This window comes from Chlorocebus sabaeus, chromosome 10 (assembly GCF_047675955.1).
Source record: "Chlorocebus sabaeus isolate Y175 chromosome 10, mChlSab1.0.hap1, whole genome shotgun sequence".
Taxonomy (NCBI): domain Eukaryota; kingdom Metazoa; phylum Chordata; class Mammalia; order Primates; family Cercopithecidae; genus Chlorocebus; species Chlorocebus sabaeus.
Window position 1 is genome coordinate 87,957,134 of NC_132913.1, and position 13,481 is coordinate 87,970,614.

A 13,481-nucleotide genomic window follows, 5' to 3' on the forward strand; every position below is an offset into this window, starting at 1 on the left:
GGTCTGGGTAGAGACTGGAATCCCCTCCCCTGGTTCCCGGCCCTCCCTTTCTGGTTACCACACCCGCAAGACTCATGGACTCTTGTCTGCCGCTGGGCAGTGGCATGGATGGCACCGTCCTAAACATGCAGATGGGCGGGTCACTGTGCAGGTCGCCCAGGCCGGTCCTCAAACGGAGGGAGCACAGACAGTATGTCCGGGATGGGAGGGGGAGGCCTTTCTTTAACGGGAGGAAGGGAACGAACGGCACAAGAAAGGAATAATGGACATCTTGGTGATATTTAGAAAAAAATGCGCAGACTCAAACCGCCTGCCTGGGAGGCCACCGCTCAGGAACCTGCTGAACCGCAGCTGACCCTGAACCGGTCCAAAGCTCCTGGCCATTTTGACCCAGGTTTTCCCCGTTCCCAGCGTCCGCATCCCGCCAAGAAATCCGAGGCTGCAAAAGCGTTGGACGCGAAGCGCCTCGAGACCCACGCAGGATTACGGTTTGCCCTGGACGTTAGACTTGGCTCAACGGACACCCTCGGCTTCCACGCGGGACGCAAATGCTTCGCGTTTTCAGATCAAGTCAGAGAGCCCGGCCGCCCCCCACGCCGCCCCCACCAGACAGAGCCCGGGAGAGACCGCCGGGCCGGGCGGGGCTCCTGGGCAGGTCTGCGCAGCCCGGCACGTGGAGGCCCTGTTGCGCCAGCGTGCGCCCCGGGGACACGCAGGGACGCCGCAGCGGTTGGGCGCGACCGCCACATTGACCCCCCTCCTAGCCCCCCTCCCCCAGCGCCGCCACTTCGCAGTCCCCGGGGACGTAGGGGACCAGGGCTACGACTCAAGGCCCAGCAGCAGCGACTCCACTTCTCCCTGCAGGAAATCCTTGTAAAGAGCACAGCGGACGTCTTGGTGGCGCAAAGCATGAGTGGTGGCATGAGTGACGGGGAGGGAGAGGGCGAGGCAAAGAGGAGGATTTAAGAAGAATATGCGTAGGCCGTTCTGATTGTTTTTTCCAGTTAATGCATAATTTCTTGAAAAGCATCTGAGTAGGAAACAGATGGAAAGTTTTGAGTAATCTATGCTGTAAGGAGAAGTACTCTAAATGGCTTCAAATAACTTGATGTTTCTTTCACCCGCATGTCAAACTTAAAAAAAAAAAAGTCACAGTAATCTCATTATCCAATTCATCTGTGTTTTAACATAATGCAAGTACAAACGGATGTATACTCTGCTTTCAGGAAAGCAATTTCCTCATCCAGTGCCTGCTCTATGCCGGTAAAAGAGTTTAACTGAAGTGGACACCTGGCTTTCCAAGTGTAGGAAAGATAGGGTGTTGCCTTCTTGGAAACTGAACAAGGACAAATACGTGCCAGTGTTCGTTTGAGGATTATATAACCAGTGGTCTGGCCTCACTGAGAGTACTGGACAAAGTATTTCACTATTGCAGAAGGGCTGTCCTCCTTTTCAGAGCATTGGTTTGCTATGCTCTGCAGAGAACAAGGCGTGGGGCTGGAGCGAGGAAATCGGTAAGAAGAACTTGGAATGAATAGCCTGAGGTGCAGAAAGGCGACCCAGGATGGTGAGTACACTGGTATGGACTGGTGGAGTCAATCTGACACATTGCTAGAATTATTTTTCCTGCACAAGACACTGAATGAGCTATTTGGCAGATTTATATGCTTACCACCTTGAAGAAGCAGTAGTCAGATTACACTAACCCTCTTTCGATTGCAGCAGAAAATTACCTTGGAAAACTGGATCAAATCCTTCCTCTTGAAATCCTTCCTTCCTATCAAGGACAAGCGGTGTTGAACTCAGCAAAATTCTGATCTTTGTGTGTCTGCTATAACTTTCTACATGTATATCACTAGAAAAGAAGACTGCCAATGATTGTTAGTTACAAAATGCAGAAAACTGAGGATCTCTCAAGCTGAAACTTTATAAACTTGTTATGCCTGCTGCCAACGTAAGTCACAGAGAAAGGCTCTCTAAAAGAAAAGATATTGGTTTGGAAATACAGCATTACAATGGGAATATGCATGCTGTAGTAAACTATGCGCATATCCAGGGAGGTAAAGGAAGACGAGTTTTTAAAGGAAAATGTGAGAAGGATTACATAATTGTTTTGAAGTATACTTGGCTACAAAGATCAATAACAGGTGATGCCAGTCCAAGATTGGACAGGCAGTTGTTGGGCAAATGTCCTTGTAGACGTTTTTTGTTTTTTATTTTTTTGTTTTTTTGTTTTTGTGCAAGGTTTCAATGGCCTTTGTGCAAGCTTGTGGTTTTGGTAGAGTCTTTTGTGATAGTTTTTGTTATTAGTCATATAAGCATGAGGACCCTCTTTTCGTGGCCCTCTTTGTCTCTATTTGTCAGGGATTTCTTAACATTAGTGACTCTCTTTGGCTCTATTTGTCAGGGATTTCCTAACATTAGTGACTCCATTTGGATTCCGACAGCTTTTACACTGCTTTAAATTTAATGACCCTTCTGAACTAAGCCAAAATGACTAATAATGGAACGGTCCTCTGTGAATGATTATTCTTTATTATGCCTCTCTGCATATACAAAGAAATTATTTAAAGCCAAGAAAATCTTTTTAACTAATTATGCTATAAAAACATCTTGTGGCGTGACACAGTGGTTCATGCCTGTAATCCCAGCACTTTGGGAGGCCAAGGAGTGCGGATCCCTTGAGCTCAAGCGAGGTATTGCTCCTCACAAGAGGGCATTAGCTGCAGGGGTCTGCCTGCAGACCCTGACCCAAACGACGGTTGAATAAAACATACACTGACACACAGATACTCTGCTTTGCCAGTCCAGCTGAGTGTCCAACTGCCTGCACACCATGAGAGGTTTGCCACTGCAGGCCGGCCCTGAGCAGCTTGCACTCCAGGCATTTATTTAGTATAGAATTAACAACAGAAACTTTAAGTAGACACACTTGTGGATAATTAACATGCTTAAGAGAGTAGTTCTAGGAAGGATTAAAGCTCAGTTATGGCAGTCTAAAGTAAATACTATTAGGGAGCAATTTCCCTGGTCGACCTCCCCTCAGAGGGCCATCTGACTCAAAGGTTAGTTAATGGAGGTCGGGTAAACAGACTTAATGAGGAAGCCTCTGTTGTCCCTAGTATTACCCTATGACCTAATGCTCTAAGGTAAGAACGGCTGCCTTCAATTATTACAAGCTATGTAACCTTTTGGCGTTCCAAAAGATTTGTAACTATTCCCTATAACTTTCCCTAATATTTTCCTTTAATATTTCTGCCACCATCCTGAGTGAATCCCAACACTCAAGAGTTGGAGAGCAGCCTGGGCAACATGGTGAAACCCCGTCTCCACAAAAAAAAAAAGAACAAAATTAGCTGGGTGCCTGTAGTCTCAGCTACTTTGGAGGCTGAGGTGGGAGGATTGATTGAGCCCAGGAGGTTGAGGCTGCCGTGAGCTGAGATTGTACCACTTATCATCTTGTGCTTTGGTTTATCGTGAACAGACAAGTACTGAAACTTTAAGTGTATTTTGCATGATTTGAACATGTTGATTCCCTATGCTTTCTGCCATATTTAAAAAAAAAAACTCTGCTTGGTTTATTGGCTGAAGTAAGTGTTGTGTACATTTAGTCTCCAATATTCAAAGAATTAGGAATTCTTTTTTATTTATCCAGAAAATAATGAACATCTGTTTGGAAAGAGAGAAAAGCTTATACAAGTTAAATAATTTTGGAGGAATGAATAAATTTTTTAAAAAACTACTTTGCTGCTAATTAATTATAGTGAGTTATTTGAAATGTTTTTGTTTTTAAACCATATTCCTTATCTTTTTCTGAATTTTCCTTTTAGATTCCACTAATGGACTCTAAATGCTGTAAGCTATGGTCCATCCCTGTTGCCTGCTGTACAAAGTTCATGAACAGAAGTTGATTTTCTAATGGATTTAAAGACAGTCGGTCACTAGTATAAACATTCGTAACTAAAATGTTTAGAAAATTAGGGACAATTCTTAAATGTTCTTATTTCATATTCACAAAATACCTTACACCTTCAAGTATACATAAGCAATTATGTTTCTAGAGCTTCAACAAAAATATAGTGTTTAATTCAGTATAATCAATATAACATTTCTCAATTGTGTGCAGTACTTCTATGCTATTTTTATCAAGAAAATGAAAGCCTAGACCATAATGTTTCTATTATGAGAAACAATGAGAGAACAGAAAGGATTTTGTGATTGTTTACTCAAGAAATTGTGAAATTTTTTATTTAAGATGCTATGCCTAAAAATTATTCTTACTGAGTTTTCATCATTTGTCTATATTAAATACTGAGGTATAACAAGTGATAATCCACAGTTACTATGAAATGAATATTCACTTTTTTTAATGCACAGGTCTGTAGGCAATTCACTGGACTTTCTAAGGCTCTCAGCTATCAAGGAATTGTTGATTCACTCCATGAAATGTTGAATAAAGTAAAGTCACCTCCTAAGATGATTTATAGAAGAAGAATTTAAGGAAACTGTGGAAATAATTCCATAAAACGATGGAAATATTTGCCACCATAACACCAACAAAGCAATGTTTAGACGAATTCTATTCATTGATTTTTTTTCTTCCCTATGTTTATACTCAAAAGTGAAGATTGTTTTTGAGACAGGGTCTCGCTGTGTCACCCAGGCTGGAGTGCAGTGGCACCATCTCGGCTCACTGCAACCTCCACCTCCTGAGTTCAAACTATTCCGCTGCCTCAGCCTCCCGAGTAGCTGGGACTACAGTCATGTGCCATAATGCCTGGCTAATTTTTATATTTTTAGTAGAGATGGGGTTTCACCATATTGGCCAGGCTGGTCTTGAACTCCTGGCCTCAAGCGATCCACCCACTTTGGCCTCCCAAAGTGCTGGGATTACAGGGGTGAGCCACCACGCCCAGCCAGATTGGTTGTATTTGATTACCCAAAATAGATCTACAGATGCTCCTGAATTTACCATGGGCTTATGTCCCAATAAACCTATTTAAATTGGAAATATCGTAAGTCGAAAATGCATTTAATATATATAACCTACCAAGCATCATTGCTTAGCCTAGCCTACCTTAAACACGCTCAGAACATTTGCATTAGCCTATAGTTGGGCAAAACCATTTAACACAAAGTATCTTTTATAAAAAAGTATTGAATATTTTGTAATTTTTTGAATGCCATACTCAAAGAGAAAAACAGGGTGGTTTTATGGATACTCATTGCTATTGTACACAGCTGAAGGCATCATCATAAAGTCAAAAAATCGAACCGTCATAAACTGGAGACCATCTATATTGTGTTAAGATGAGAATGGCCAAATGTCTGCAGTCAGTATACCTACCGGTTATGTTCAAAAGGCATAAATGGTGAATACTTTTCGCATTCGAATTATTTTCAAAATTGTTCAGTCCAGCATATTCTTTTTTTTTTTTTTTTTTTTTTTTTTTTTTGAGACAGAGTTTCGCTCTGTTGCCCAGGCTGGAGTGCAGTGGCACGATCTCTGCTCACTGCAAGCTCCGCCTCCCGGGTTCACGCCATTCTCCTGCCTCAGCCTCCCGAGTAGCTGGGACTACAGGTGCCCGACACCACGCCTGGCTAATTTTTTGTATTTTTTAGTGAGACGGGGTTTCACCATGTTAGCCAGGATGGTCTTGATCTCCTGACCTCATGATCCGCCCACCTCAGTCTCCCAAAGTGCTGGGATTACAGGGGTGAGCCACCGCGCCCAGCCCAGTCCAGCATATTGTAACATAAATATTCAAAAGTTGAACAACAACAGGTTTCCTTTTGTCCAATTTTTATATATGCAAACTTTTTAGTGGCCCTGATTTTCAACAAGCTGATTTTGTACATGGCATCACCATAAGGCCACTTGACTTAATACATTTTTGAATTCCCACTCATTCCCTCTCGCCTTTTTCTTTTGAGCTTTTCCTCCCTTTGCATTCACCATTTTTAGTTCAGGAGCAGCTTGTGTGGGGGTCAAATGAATGACGTGAAAGGTGGCAGGCTAAACAGGAGTAGGAAATTAGGGAAGCAATTTATATTCTAGACAGTCTCGGGAGTTTTTATTGGAACTACAGCAATGAAAATACCAACACAATAATAACCAATATTTGCATGCCAGCTTCCAGTTTACAAAACATTTTCATGTCCTCCACTTCCCTGAGTCTCGTAGCAGCCCTTAAAGTTTGCCCCTGTGTATTTAATGTTGCTTTGTAACTTTTATCGGATCATTGTATGCAGTTGTCAATTTCTTGAGGGCAGAAACTATGTCTTGTAGTTCATGAACATGCACACATATATATACCACACAGAAACAAACATTATTAAACCGAGTGCCAAGTGGTTAAGAGATTCAAGTAGCAGATTTGCTGGGTCTAATAATCAAAGAACTATTCCCGCTGTCAAGGAGACCAATGACACCATCAGAGAGGACTGTAAGAAAATCCACCGCAGATGGGCCAATAGGAGGGGCCTGAACACAGGAAGACCAGGGAGAGAACACCTAGGAATCCCCCTAAGAGTGTGTAATCCTGAGCCCTTCACACCTTATGCATGGAAATCATTATTTTTTATGACTAAATTGCTTTCCGTGGTATCTATATCTCCAATTTTTTTCCGTTGAAGTACTTTCATCCTATTACAAATTTTTGGTAGTATAAGCAATGCAAATGTATAAGCATCAAGTAAAACATAATGGTTATATCCTAGTACTTATTCCCAATTTTGTTTATTTGAATTTTCTCATTTTAGATTTGTTAGATATTGATATTGTTAAACTTTCCAAGAAAAAATTTTAGTCATATTTATCAATTTTATTCTTTTCCCATTTTCTAAATATTTTTCTACTTTTATCTTTCTTATATACCTATTCCTCATTTCTCTTGATTGAGTTTTCTTTTTCTACCTTTTTTGTAGCAATGGGGGGGGTCTCACTATATCACCCAGGCTAGTCTCGAACTCCTGGCCTCAAGCAGTTTTCTCACCTCTGCCTCCCAAAGTGCTGGGATTACAGGCATGAGCCACCTCGCTGGGCCTTTTTCTACCTTTTTAAATTGAAAGTTTAGTTCTTTTCAATCATTCTAATTTAATAAAAACATCTAAAGCTATAAAATTTTCCCATGTATATGGCTTTAGTTGTATTTCATAGATTTCGATATGCAATCTTGTCATCGTTATTTTTCTATAATCTATATTTTCTGTTTTTATTCCTACTTTGAGCCTAAGTGTTTAGAATTTTATTTTAAAACTTACCTATGCTTATATGTTTTTGTCTTTTTGTCATTATTTTCCAGTTGGATTCCACTGTGATCACAAATGATTGTTTAAAGGGGAAAACAAGGAGAAAATTCGAGAAACCTGGAACAAAGTGGGAAAAAATGTAAGCATGAGACAGAGCATTAAAGAGTTAAGAAAATAGTGAAAACAAGGCATGAATGAGAAGAAGAAGTGAAAGGACCCAAGGGGCTGGACAGAGCAAAGGACTGGGTTGGTCAGTATGGGCTCGACAGTAGGGTCAGATTGTTGAGTAGGACACATGATATGAGGCAGTGTTAGGAGTCCAGAAAGATGTGGGGAGGGAGGGACACAAGGGTATTGGAAGAAATGAAAGAGAATCCTCAGGGAAAACCCAGCAGCTCCTTGGTTGCGAGGGCCAAGAAATGTCTTTCTAGATCTACTCTTGATTCTACTCTAATGGCTCAAGTGTTAGACTTAATAACATCTTTTTCCTTTTCATTTATTGGGTGAATTTAGTTATTTTGCTATTTTCTATTAAATAAGAGGAATGGATTTTAACATTGAAATGTGCCAGGAGCCCAGGAACTGTTCCACTCATACTATTTTCTTCATTCAACATTCATTTCTGACTTCCTATTATGAACACTGTTATGTCATATGATAAATACAAAGAGTCAACTTCCAAACATCTCACTTATTTACAGCCCATGCATGTATGCCAGTTCCCTTGTTGCTGAGCAGAAAGCAGCTACTCCCACCTGAGAAAGAGTAAATAGGCAAGGTAGCAGTTACTTCTGAACCAGAAGAAAATTCCATAAACCCACCATCTACCTGCAATACTACACTTGCCAGGAGAGTAGGGGAGGAGATGCATATCCTGAGCCACTCATTAGCCCTTTCTTTCAATGGGACGTTTAATTAATTAAGCTGCCCAGAAATGTCATGGCATTCACAAGTCTCCAAAGTGGTCCTGGCACATAGTACTTAGCAGCCAGGTCACTAGAGCCAGGCTGCCTGAGTTTGAATCCTGACTCTATGGCTAGAGTAGATCTTGGGCAGGTTTCTTAAACTGCCCATGCGTTGGTTTTGTTTTGTTTTGTTTTTTGACCTCTAAGTGGGGGTTGTAATAGTACCTGCCTTGTTAGTTTTTGTTTTGTTTTGTTTTTGGAGAGTAAATGAACCCATGGTTTAGAAGAGTGCCTGGTACAAACTAAGCACTCAATGTAACTCTTCTTCTTGTTATTCCAGAATGGAGGCGTCCTCACCAATGCCCAGTCACAGACAGTGCTGGCCCCACAGAGAGAATGCAGCTACCGGAGAGAACACAGATAGAGGTGCTCAAGTTAGAAAGAGCTGCAGCATCACTCAGTCATTTGCATCAGAAAGTAAAGCAGCCGTTCAAAAATTTGCAAAGCAAATTGGAGAGAAGCCAAGACTTTCATAGAAATTAGTTGATGGGGATTTCCTACATGGAGACTTTTTCTTCAGCAAGTTCATAAACTGCAGCACAGACCTGTCTGCGATGAGCATTAAGAGCCCTGAAATAAAGTATGGGGCTCAACAGGGACTCTGAACAATGTGGACCACCCAGGAGAGGGAGTCCAGGAAGAATGCAGACTGTTCTCTCAGCCACAATGCTGAGGTTTAAAACATATTAGTTCTTCAATGAGGAAGAACAAGAAATTGAGGGCAAAACACTCTGAAATCTTTAGTTATAAAGGCTCCATTACAGTATGGCTTTAGTTATTCTTTTTAAAAAATCCTCGTGTTCTTTATAAAGTCATAGTGAAATCAGTCTGGTGCTTGACATTGAAGAAACAGTGACCCAGACATGGACGGACCCTGCCCTCATGGAGTTTACGATCCAATAGGAGAGACTGACATTATACAAGTAATCACACAAATGTCATTGCAAGATTTGATAAGTGTGTAGAAGAAAAAGAAGGGGACAGTGAGGATAATGTCAGAGGACTTTTGGATTTAGGAATCAGAGACAACTTCTTTGAGAGAGCAACAGGAATGCCGTGCCCTGAAGGATCAGGGGGTATTTGCCAGGAGAAGAGCTGCAGTAGACGATACCAGGAACAACATGCTGAGACTTGGGGATGGGAACTGTGGGGTGTGGTCCAGGGACTGGGAGAGGCCTATACTTGGAGCATCCTCAGTGAGATGGAGAGCTGGGGTGGTGGGGACACTGTGTGATATAAGGGAAGAACTGGACCCCCAAGGATTGTGTGGGCAACGTTGGCATCTTCATTTTTTCCCAAACACAGGGTAAGTCATGGAAGGGATTTAGGCACACAAGCGACATATTCCAATTTATATTTTTAATGGATCATCCCAATTGCAGTGTGGAAAACGAGTCTGTGGGTCTAGAAAGGAAAAGACAAGTCTATCGGGGAGGCTTTCAGCCTGGCCATCAGAGTCAAGGTCATGGCGAACACAACCAAATACAGAGACACCTTTGCTAATGCTAGATCCTGAAAAGGTCACGTCTGTCTTGGTGAGGGGGACTCCCCATTCTACAAAATGGCACCAAAACCACAGAAGAGATCACTGAAGTAAAGTTCCTCAAGCAATAAAACATTTTTTGGATTAAATTTTGTTTAATCAAAAAGTATCAAGAATGCGATTTAGCCATTATGAAGTTTGTGAAAAGAATGAGTGGGCTTGACCCACTGAAATAAGTAGCTGGGAATGTGATGCTGGAGGCTGAGGGGCCCCCTGAATTCAGGACAGTGGAGCAATAGATAGAGGAATTAGGGAGACAGCAAATCACTGCAGCAACGTTATTGAAAGTAATATTGATGACTTTGACTTCTGCTGGCAAACAATGCTCCAAATATTTGACTGCTGAGTTCAACTTTCCCTGACTGTAGTCAGCCCTGTTGCCCTCGGAGGCAGCGCAGGATCTGGCCCAATCAAAGGACAAGACAGAGGTAGGGTTGCGACCTTCTTGGGTCCTCAGCGCTTTTGACTTTGTGGGCCCTTTCCTCTATAAACACAATATTATGGATACTAAGTAGGTCTGCTAAAACACACAAATTTTACTACTGCATTGGTTATATATATAATATATGTATAACCATATATATGATATACATTATATATATCTCACCCAGGCTACTTTATATTCATTGTTTTCTTCTGATTTTAGAAGCAAATCTAAATCTGTGGGCCCTGAAAGTTGATATGTCAGCCCTGCAGAGGGCAGACTCCAGGAATCACAGGCAGGTGAGTCCCCAGGGAGGAGAGGGGGATTTAAACATGCCGTTACTCTTAGAGGGTCTCTACCCATGGAAACATAACTGGTTGTCCCTCTGAGTACACTAGCATCCCAATAAATGTTCTGCCCGTAGGTGGCCAGATGCATGTACCAACAGATTCATGTTCCCACAGATCTGTGTACCAAGCTGCACTAAGAGAATCAGTCTGGTAACCTAAAATAATGTGAATGTTTTCCAACTGATAAACACTTAAGCCAAATTAAATTTAAAGGAGTTTAATTGAGCAACGAACGACTGGGGGCGAATTGGGCAGCCCACAGAATCACAGCAGATCCACAGAGACTCCACGGGTGCCTCATGGTCAGAACAAATTTATAGACAAAAAAGGTAAAGTGACATACAGGAATTGGAAGTTTGATACAGAAACAGTGGGATTGGTTACAGCTCAGCGTTTGCCTTATTTGAATGCGTTTTGAACATTCAGCAGTCTGTGAGTGGTTGAAGTATGGCCGCTGGGATTGGCCAGCACTCAGCCATTGTTACAGGTGCATACTGTTTAGGATTTCAATTTTGTCTTGACTGGTAAGCTAGATTACAGTTCACCCACAAGGACTCAAATATAGAAGTAAGGAGTCCTTCTTAGGCCATATTTAGTATGTTTTAACTCAACTTTTGTATCTCTTGAACATTAATTGAAATCTAATGTATAACTTGTCACAACACTTCTAGAAAAGGATGTTTCCTCCTACTTCCCTCAAGCCCACAATGGCTTTCTCCAAAACCCACCAAATTCTGACCCCAGTATCACTTCTCTGACTGTCTTCCCCAGAATGTCTGTCTTCCTTTTGTTTCCTCTCTACCCATTCCCCAGCTTGCTCTCAACAAGACACAGAGAGCAGTCTAGAGAGGAAAACATAATTTCTCTGAGGGGTAGAGAGAGGGGAAGAGGGAAGGCTGAGAACACCTCTTGTCAGTTTCTGCCCTGTCACAACTGCAAAAGCTAAAAACCCTTTAAAAAATAAGTTATTTTGTTACAATGCTAACACAGAATGTACTTCTAGAAAGGCCCTTTGCTGAGACCAGTTTGTCAGGAAGCTGCTAGGAAAGGCAGTGAACACAGGCGAGTGGGTGCAGTGCTAGAGAGGCTGGTGCTGTTTCTCAGTCTGACACATTCGTGGAGAACTGCTGCAGGGAGACCCCATTCCTGAATGAAAGGAGATCAAAGGGCAATGTCATCCAGCCCTCCTCCACATGGAAGTTTCTTCCAGTTCCTGGAGTACGGAATTCTCCAGGCACTTGGTGGCAGAACAGAGGGTTCCTTTCTTGCAGATGAACCAGAATTGAGAAACACCAAAATTAAGTACAGATTGCAAAGTATGCAATCTGTAATGCAAAGGCATGGAAAAGGCATGGAAATATTTGAGGAAGGCAGTGCATTTTAGACGATCTGTCTCAAGGAACCTTATTCCCATCTGGAGGATGTTCTATCTGTCATGCAGGGACAAGTGGTAAGTGCGTGTTTAAACAGCTGGTGCTTTTAGACTCAACAGCATGGCCTTAGGATCAGGTATCCAGCCCTGCAAGGGCATGAAACTCCCAACACGACCTGCGTTTCCAGGGAGGATGAGGCTTCCCCACTCAGACAATGAGAAGTCTGTAGTTTTACACCTTTGGGAAAACAGATCCAAGCCTGCTGATAATGCAGGAGCTCAAGAAATATCTAACTCAAAGGTATAGTTGCTGATTCTTTCACTGTATCATTACAAGCTTGAACGAAGAGCTGCAGGGCTCCAGAGTACTTGGTGTTCCATACATGCATATTTCTGTTCACCAGGGAGACCCTGTAGCTCCATCTGCTTGAAAAAGACGTCAAAATAGCCTGGACTCAGAACTGTTAACACATCTCTGGAGGGTCGTGCTGGGTCTTCCTGTGAAGCATGTCCCATCAGTGGCAAAATGAAGCCAACCCAGCTAGTGATGAAGGTATCTAGGGTCAGGCTCTACAATTTTTGAAAACTTGATGGATAAATTGCCCTAACATTTAAAAGCTGCAATAGTTTCACACGCAGTGGAAACTATTACTCTCTTAGGGTAGACTATTCCAGCATTCCAGGAAAACAGAATTATTCGGTATCTCACCAGCTGGTTGAGGAAACAAGCAGTGTGATATTACAAATAGGACTTTCATAGGGCACAGACTCAGGTGTGCAAAACATGTGACTAAATCACTGGGTGCCTCTGATCTGTCATTTGTAAAGTAGGGATTATATTCCTATCTCAAAGATTGTGATGAAGATTAAATAAACTAATGCAGGGAGACGTTTTGCCTGGCATATACTTAAGTACTGAATAAAGGTTAGCTATTACCCACAGTTACACACACACATGTGCATGTGCACACACACGTATACATTTAGCTTGTATCTCAAACCCGATCCACCTGGCAGCAGAAACTCAGTCCTCCTCAACTGAGAGGAAACTCAAAGTTCTTGTAGCAGCTTAGAAGAACAATAGCATTGGGACTGACACTCACCTTAGGCATCCCTGTCTGCGCTATGACCTATCTTTGTTCCTGGCATCTCTGCCAAGAGTTTCAAAGGACTGTTTTGAAATACTCTACCTGAACGTTACCTAGTTTGTTTGCTTTTGTTGTTTTTGTTTTTGGGGATTTGTTGTTGTTGTTGTTGATTTTTGTTTTTTGGGGGGTTTTTGTGTGTGTGTTTGTTTTTGCATTCCTGCGATAAGAGCTCGACTCCGAAGGCAGGGAGTCCTCACTGATACATGAAGAGCAAGAAAATAAATTGCATGAGGAAAGCACATCAGCTCATAGTTCAAATTGTCCTGACACAACAGGAACATGACTCTTTTCTAGTACTTTACAATTCCCATGGAGTGTTTGCTTACATCGTCTACAAGCTGGTGACCCTTAAATTGGCATCTCCTGACCTCCTGATTCCTATGTCTGACTGACATGTGCACTTGGAAGTCAAAAAGGTCCAAGAGAGA

The 13,481-nt window shown here is 42.2% G+C and overlaps 1 long non-coding RNA gene across 1 annotated transcript; it reads left to right on the forward strand.

Moving 5' to 3' along the window:
- The first annotated feature begins 778 nt into the window (after nucleotides 1-778).
- Nucleotides 779-12,794, forward strand: LOC140712591 (uncharacterized). The gene is made up of 3 exons (XR_012094263.1): nucleotides 779-1,567; nucleotides 7,305-7,390; nucleotides 8,497-12,794. It is a non-coding gene; the product is annotated as an uncharacterized lncRNA (long non-coding RNA).
- The last annotated feature ends 687 nt before the right edge of the window (nucleotides 12,795-13,481 follow it).